This window comes from Macaca fascicularis, chromosome 5 (assembly GCF_037993035.2).
Source record: "Macaca fascicularis isolate 582-1 chromosome 5, T2T-MFA8v1.1".
Taxonomy (NCBI): Eukaryota; Metazoa; Chordata; class Mammalia; order Primates; family Cercopithecidae; genus Macaca; species Macaca fascicularis.
The window spans coordinates 11,883,098-11,891,640 of record NC_088379.1 but is presented as its reverse complement, the minus strand read 5'-3'; the positions used below and the strand labels follow the sequence as shown (position 1 = coordinate 11,891,640).

Below are 8,543 nucleotides of genomic sequence, written 5' to 3'. Positions count from 1 at the left end.
TTAGTTCTCTGAACAGTCTCTTTATAACTAACGCAACAAAATGAGCATTAATGAAATGAAATCTGCATTAGCACTATTGTCATTTTCAGAGGGGGAGACTGAAGGTCACAATGTTAAATAATTCACCCTAGTTCACTATCCCGGCCCGCGGGATAGTCAGTGTAGGCCCTGGAGGAGGGGGTGGGAATTTGGGGAACAAGAGACACGAGAAATGGAGACAAGACAGTGCTCTGATCAAGTCTCGTTTAATGGCGGTAATGCAATGCCTTATATACATTTGGAGGGGAAGGAGTTGGGCTAAGGCGGAAATGACCTCATTGCGGAAGGCGTGGCCAGATAAGCCTCGGTTTCTCCGGTCGGACGTCATGTTGCGCCTGCGCAGTCAGGTAGTCTTTTCGCGGGCGCGGGAAAAAAGAATGAAGAAGAAGCAGGAAGAGCGCCATCTTTTAATGGCGGTATTAATACAGGGAAGAAGGTAAATCTAGGGAGAAGGTGTGGGGTGGAAATGAATATAGCTCAGGCGTTTAATCTTTAATTATTATTCGCTATGGCCGGGGCGTGCAGCTCCGGACAGGTCCCCCTTTTTATATTTTTATGATAAGAAAACCCCTCGGGAACTGCGCCTGTCTTAGGTTGGGTCAACTCACCCCCACCTTCTAGGCCCGTCGTGGGATAAGGCAGCAGCAAGGGCGGCCCTCCTGTCTTAGGCTCCGATGGAGATAGTGTCCTCTTACCCGTCATTGACTGTCCAGTTCAGCACACAGGGGAGGTGGTCTTATTAAGGTAAATAAGACTCACCATTTTCAGTCATCTCAAGGCGATGATAATGGACCTGTATAGGTTTGGCCTGGAAGGCCTCAATTTGTTGTCTGACAAATGCCATAAGCTTATTAAGGATTATAGGCCCGAGAGTGAGGAAAAGTAGAAGGGTGAGTAAAGGACCAAGAAATGGCAGGAGATAGGGGAGAAGTCCATCGAGTCCAGTCCATAGTGGATTGGCGGCCAGGCCTTTTCTGCGCTTTTCTAGTTCTTCTTGCAAAGTTTTTATCTTATCTCTGACGATTCCGGATTTGTTGGCATAAAAACAGCACTTTTCCTGTAAAGCCAAACATATCCCTCCCTGTTCTGCCGTTAACAAATCTAGACCTCTTCTATTTTGGAGAACTACTTCAGCTAATGAGTCTACTTGGTCTTGTAAATCTTGTATAGTACTGGATAAGGTCCGTACATCTGAGATTAGTTGATTGGATAATTTAGTATATTGGGTTAGTGAGACTCCTAGGCCTGTGGCTCCTGTAGTAAAAGCAGTGGTGATTCCTAGTCCAGCCAACAAGGGAATAAATTGTATGGCTCATTTCGGTCTATAAATAAAATGTTCAATAGCGGGGATGGGGATAGGTTCATCTCCAGGGATGATATCAATGTCGGGGAGAAGAGTGGCCAGAACACAAAGCCCTGTCCAATTTGTAGGTAGATACGTATATGCCATGTTGTTTCCACAAACGAAAACCGAGCCATTTATAGCACACAAAGGGTTGGTGGCATTGATTATGGAAGTACAGTTGCCAAACACAACATAGCCTAAATCAATTTCTTTAGTATTATTATATGATGGTGAAAAGAGGCAAGAGGAATTAGAAAACGTCATCGGTTGAACTAAGAGGGGGGGGTAATAGGACAGGAATTATTTACTAAGGATTCATTTGAGTAATTGACATAGGGCAATGAAAGGTTAGGTGTGGCTAGAGGAATAGGGGGGCCCATTTTAAGACAAAGCCAACAATCGTGGGCCAGGCTTGTATTGGACATTTGAAGTAAATTGTAAGTAGCATTAAGGATATCAAAGGTTTGGGCATCGAGCCTAAAATTACCTCTAAGCTCAGGCAGGGCTAAAGGGTGATATTGAAGTTCAGGATATGAAGCTTTATGAATTTCTTCTAATTTTTTCTGGACGGTTTTAATTCTTGCAATATCTAATGGGCCTCCTCCATCAGAAACGTGAATGGGGGCGGTAGTGCTCCAACAAACAGGCTTTCCTTTTTGGCCATTACAAGAAGATTGTACAAGTTTATTAGTGGATCCTAATACTTGTACGTCATTGATTCCTCCAGTTTGTGTTTTTAGTAACGTGGCCGTATAATATGTTCTATTGCCTGATTTGCATTGTTGATAGGAGGTATAACAGGAACTATGTACAGAAGATTGGAAAGAGCTACAAGGGCATTCTAGGAGCGGCCCGCTAGGTGAGGTATCTCTTGGGGTAGACTTACATTTCCATAACTGGTTTGGCATTAGGTAAGCTGTCTTGCCCGTGCAGGTCACCTGGGTGATTCTATCTGACGGAGGTTCAGATATTTGTCCCCCTCTGCAGTCACAAGGCTGGCCGTATTGTTTTCGTAATAATTATTTTGCCTTACGAGGGTCACCAAAACCTACATAGACTGTCACTATGTTATATAGAGCGATTATTCTCCAAAGGAATTTCATGTTAGGCTTCATTTTCTGAAAAACAAGAAGGAAAGAACTTCTCAGGGAGATTTATCTTCCCTGGACTGACAATGGTTATGATTTATTTGTCTTACCAATCTTTCAGGCAGCCATCTGGCTGTATCATTTTTTTGTGAGTAGATGCATACTGAGCCTCTTCCCCAAATTAAAACTGGATCGGGGCCATGCCATGAACTATCAAGTGGATCTTTCCATTTTACCATTGCAAACTGTTTTTGAGATTCAGGATGCCAGAAACGGTCGGCAGCCGATTTTCCATGACTGTCCAAATTTAAAAAATTAAGGATAAACAGGGCATGATTGAGTATGTTTCTGGGGGTACCCTTCACGGGGTACCAGCTCCCCCCTTTTAATTTTGTGATAATAGTTTTTAATGACAGATGAGCTCTTTCTACTATACCTTGTCCTTGGGGATTATAGGGAATGCCTGTGGTATGTTTAATTTGTAGGGTATTACAAAATTGTAAGAAGGTTTTGGCTATATAACCGGGGCCATTATCTGTTTTGATTTGTTTGGGTATTCCTAAAATAGAAAAGCAGTGTAATAAATGAGCTATGACATGTTTGGTGGCCTCTCCTGTTTGGAGAGTTGCACTGATGAATCCACTATAGGTGTCTATGCATACATGGATATATTTTAGTTGACCAAATTCTAAGTGGTGAGTAACGTCCATTTGCCAAATTTCGTTGGGGATGAGTCCTCGGGGGTTAACTCCTAGATGGGGAACAGGTAAATATGTTATGCAGTTGGCGCATTGTTTAACTATTTGTCGAGCTTGTTCTCTGGTAAGTTTAAACATAAGTCTTAAGGTTTGGGCGTTTAAATGATGTAAGGCATGTGCTTTTTGTGCTTGTTGCAAATTGTCTGTAGTGACTGTGGCTATGGTTTTTGTTGCCGTGTCAGCTGTTGCGTTACCTTGTGTTAGAGGTCCCGGTAATCCTGAATGTGCTCTAATATGCCCAAGAAAAAAGGGAGTAGTCCTTTTTCGGATAAGTTGTTGACATTGTAAAAATAGGTTAGCTGTGTCTGAAATATGTTTAATTTGAGACACGGTCTCTAAGAGGGGTATTGAATGAGCCAGGTAGGCGCTGTCTGTATAAATGTTAAGTGGCTGACAAGGAAAAGCTGATAGTGCTGCAATTATAGCTTGCAATTCGACCAGCTGAGCTGATGTATAAGTGGTCTGGAATTTAACGACTACATTATTGTAAGTGTAAGCGGCAAGTCCTGTGGAAGATCCATCAGTGAAAATTAGTAATGCGTCATTGAGAGGTTCTTTACTGGTAATATGGGGAAATACAAACGCATGAAGTTTACAAAATTGAATAAGTTTGTTAGGTGGGTAATGGTTGTCAATCGCGCCAGTATAAGAAGCGCAAGCAATTGGCCAGGCTTCCGTATTTTGTAACAGCCAATGGATGCGTGATTGAGTGTAGGGCTGTATAATGGTAGAGGGTTCTATTCCAAAGTATTTTCTACTGTTTTCTCTTCCCAAGATAATTAGATCAGCTATGGCATCATAATAGGGCAACAAAACCTTTTTAGGGGAGGAGGGCAGGTGTACCCACATAATGGGATTGTTCTGCCAAAATAGGCCAGTAGGGGTTATTGTTGTGTTAAAAATAAGGAATATTAATGGCTGAGAATAATCAATACCGGTAACAAATTGTGTTGCAATGGCATGTTCTACCTGTTGGAGTGTTATTAATGCTTCTTTAGTAATGAACCTGGGGGATTTTGGATTAGAGTCTCCTTTTAATATATCGAAAAGAGGTTTTAACTCTCCTGTGGTGAGCTTTAAGTACGGTCGAAGCCAATTTATGTCTCCCAGGAATTTTTGGAAATCATTTAAAGTTTTTAAATGATCACGACGTATAACAGCCTTTTGATTAATGATTTTGGGTCCATTAATCTGGAAACCAAGATAAGTGTATGGATCTTGTAAGTGTACTTTTTCTGGGGCTATTTGTAGTCCGGCTGCTGTTAACTCTTGTTTGAGTTGGGCGAAGCACTGTAAGACTTGTTCGCCAATTTCTCCTGCTATTAAAATATCATCCATATAATGTATAATATACATTTGTGCCCATGTTTTTCTGACTGGCTCTATAGCGGCAGCTACATATTTTTGACACAAGGTAGGACTATTGGCCATACCCTGAGGTAAGACTTTCCATTGATAGCGCTTCATTGGTTGTTTAAAATTTGTAGATGGAAGACTAAAGGCAAATCTTTTCTGGTCAGCAGGGTGAAGGGGAATTGTAAAAAAGCAATCTTTAAGGTCAATAATGATTTTAAAATATTTTTGAGGAATCGCAACCGGTGAAGGCAATCCTGGTTGTAAGGCACCCATAAGGATCATAGTGATATTTACTGCTCTTAAATCTTGTAAGAGTCTCCATTTACCAGACTTCTTTTTAATAACAAAAATAGGTGTATTCCAAGGGGAATTACTTTCCTCAATATGTCCTGCTGCTAGTTGTTCCTGCACTAACTGTTGGGCAGCACTTAGTTTATCATTGAATAAAGGCCACTGATCAACCCAAACGGGCTCATCTGACTTCCAAGTAATGGGGTCAGCGCACCTTTGGGTTGCAGGTATGTCAGTGGCCTGAGCTAAAAATTTCCAAACCCCTTTTTATCAAGTTGTCCTGAAACCAGTATAGGCTGTGGGATACCATTCTCTCCTTTTCCAAGACCTTTACCAGGGGTGTATCCTTGAGTTAACATTTGTGCAGTAACTATATCATTTGGACTACACATTATAATTTTCATTTGAGAGAGTAGATCTCGCCCCCAAAGGTTAACAGGTAGGTAAGGGATGACAAATGGCTTAATGAGGCCTGAATTGTTTTCTTTATCTGTCCATGTTAGGTATTTAGAACTTTGTTTAGGATTACTGCTTTGTCCAATTCCTCTCAAGTGAGTTAAAGTTTCTGTGGTAGACCAATGAGAGGGCCAATCTTCCTGTTTAATGATAGTTACATCAGCCCCTGTGTCTATTAGTCCAGTGAATGCCTTCCCGTCTAACCATAAGGTTAGAGAGGGTTTTTGATTTGTAATTGGTTGCACCCAATATATATCTGATGATCCGAAACCTTTTATATTTCTATTAGAGTATTGGATATTATTATCTGTTTTAACCAAAGGTAGCAGGAGTAACTGAGCTATTCTAACTCCTTGAGGGACAGTAATAATACTATCAATAGCTCTGGCCATAATTTTAATTTCTCCTTCATAATCATTATCGATAACTCCAGGGAGGACTTGTAAGCCTCTCATGGTGACACTACTTCTTCATAAAAGTAGCCCAAAAGTGTTGGGTGCTAAGGGTCCGTATATTCCGGTATTTAAGGTTTGCGGTCCCATTTCAGGTGTTAGTATTGTGTGGGAGGTGGAACTGAGGTCCAATCCTGCACTTCCTGGGGTTGCTCTACTAAGTTTTGAAATGGATTGCTGTTGCTGGCTGGAACAAAGCTGACTGCCCCATATGCTTGTTTCGGGGCCTGAGGCTGGCCCCTCATCCCATTTCCCTGCCTGGGGGGTAAAGGATTTCCTTGACTGTCAGTTTTAGATTTACATTCGTTTGCCCAGTGGCTTCCTCTTTTACACCTTGGGCAAAGGCCTGGGATTTTTGCTTCTGGACTCTTATTTTGGTTTTCACAGCAATCTTTTGCAAAGTGTCCCCTTTTACCGCATCTAAAACATCCCCCTTTATCTTTACCTTTGTTAATGAGGAAATCTCTTACTGTTTGGCCGCTAAAAGCGGCAGCCATTGCTAGGCCTTGTTGATATGAGGGCCCAATATCTGAACAAAGGCGAATGTATCCTGTTAAATCTGTTTTCTTTCGATAAGGTCTGATTGCCGCTTGGCAGGCGGGGTTAGCATTTTCATAAGCTAACTGTTTAACATAATCTACACCCGTTTCTGCATTTCCAAAGATTCTACCTGCCGTGGTCATAAGTCTATGCACAAAGTCTGAAAATGGCTCATCGGGTCCTTGTTTAACTGCTGTGAGCGAGGCCCCTGGATCTCCTTTAACGGGAAGTTTTCTCCAGGCCTTTGTAGCAGCAGCCTGGATTTGTGAAAACAGTCCAGGGTCATATTGCATTTGGGCCTGAGTGTCTGCATAATTACCTGAACCAGTTAACATATAAAAATCCCAACCGTTTCCTGCCTGTTGATTTCTTTTAGCTGTATCTCTACAATTTTCAAAGAACTCTGACTTCCAAATTAAGTGGTCTCCCCCAGAAAGAACTGCCCTGACTAAGGTATTCCAGTCTGTAGGAGTGAGCCAATTCTCAGCTACAGATTCCATCATAGCAAGAGTATATGGAGCAGTAGCCCCATACTGAGAGGCAGCAGTCTTTAACTCTTTTATAATAGTAAAATCAAATCCAGTATGATGCCTCCAAGCCTGTCCCTGTTCATCTATGGTTTCAGTGACCGGAAAAACGTCTTTGGGGGAGGAGTCTTCTCTATGTCGGCTAGCAACTAACCCCCCTCTTGGAACATGTTGTCCAGGCCGCTGAAGTGGGCGCAAGGAACCCTCCATAGCGTCTGCGTTAGGTATTTTTTCATTTCCTGTTTTTAGCTTTTGGAGCCTAATTATCAATGATTGATGTAACTCTTCAAGTTTAATCTGTTCTTCTAGTTGAGCAATTTTTTGCTTTAATTCTTCTTTGGGATCTATTGCTGCCATAACAATGGGCGCAGAAGCCTCATTATGTGTCTTATTATATGGGGGTGGGTATGAAGAACAGGGAGGCAAATCAGGGTTGTGATATTTAGCCGCCTCTTCCTCTAAATCATCCCAATTTATATCCGATTGATTAGGCTTATTAATTTCCTCCTCCTTTTGAAGCATCTGTAAAATTGGGTATTTTTTTTGTTTGTTTTCGTGTGGTATTTCTTTATCTGTTACAGAAGGAGACTTGATTTCCTCATGATCACTTTCGAGGGAAATGAGATCTTCATCCGTATCTTGCGGAGGCTTTGTGAGGTTAGAGCGGGAGCTAACCTTTAAAATATGCTCTGTCTGAGCGACCGCAGCCATGACTTGCGGATTGGCCTCCTTCTTATCTATCAAATCTTTAATGAGGTTCCAATAAGAGAAGGCGGTTACAGGAATTTTTTCTGGCCCAAAAGTATTATAATAGTCCTGAAAACAATCCCCTACTCTACACCATCTTTTAATATCAATAGTTCCTTCCTGTGGGAACCAAGGGCAAGTGTCTTTTACAAAATCAAATAATTTAAACAAATCATTACCTTTAACCTTTACTCCTCGTATCTTTAAAGCCTCTTTTAATTGTCCTACATATATTTGATGTTGGCTTAATTCTTGTCCCATTTCGGACGCGTCACTTACCTTCGATTCTGATGCGGCAGGTTCCCGCGGTGATTGGAAGAGTTTGACTCCTTTTGTCTTCGTTAGCGGTCGACCGTCCTTTGGCGTCCTCTTCCTCACGGAGTCCCTCGTTTCCAGGCCCCACGTTGGGCGCCACGTATCCCGGCCCGCGGGATAGTCAGTGTAGGCCCTGGAGGAGGGGGTGGGAATTTGGGGAACAAGAGACACGAGAAATGGAGACAAGACAGTGCTCTGATCAAGTCTCGTTTAATGGCGGTAATGCAATGCCTTATATACATTTGGAGGGGAAGGGGTTGGGCTAAGGCGGAAATGACCTCATTGCGGAAGGCGTGGCCAGATAAGCCTCGGTTTCTCCGGTCGGACGTCATGTTGCACCTGCGCAGTCAGGTAGTCTTTTCACGGGCGTGGGAAAAAAGAATGAAGAAGAAGCAGGAAGAGCGCCATCTTTTAATGGCGGTATTAATACAGGGAAGAAGGTAAATCTAGGGAGAAGGTGTGGGGTGGAAATGAATATAGCTCAGGCGTTTAATCTTTAATTATTATTCGCTATGGCCGGGGCGTGCAGCTCCGGACAGTTCACATTTCAGTAAAGGAAATTACAGGATTCAAACCCAAGTCTGTGTTGAGTTTGAGTTCCTAACCATTATACTGGCTATGTAGTGATG

General features: G+C 42.3%; 1 long non-coding RNA gene across 1 annotated transcript; it reads right to left on the bottom strand.

Annotated features, from left to right (window-relative positions):
* Positions 1–229: 229 nt before the first annotated feature.
* LOC135970881 (uncharacterized) lies at positions 230–8,173 on the bottom strand. The gene is made up of 3 exons (XR_010586749.2): positions 7,879–8,173; positions 2,271–2,502; positions 230–481 (listed from the first exon to the last, which is right to left on the bottom strand). It is a non-coding gene; the product is annotated as an uncharacterized lncRNA (long non-coding RNA).
* Positions 8,174–8,543: the final 370 nt, after the last annotated feature.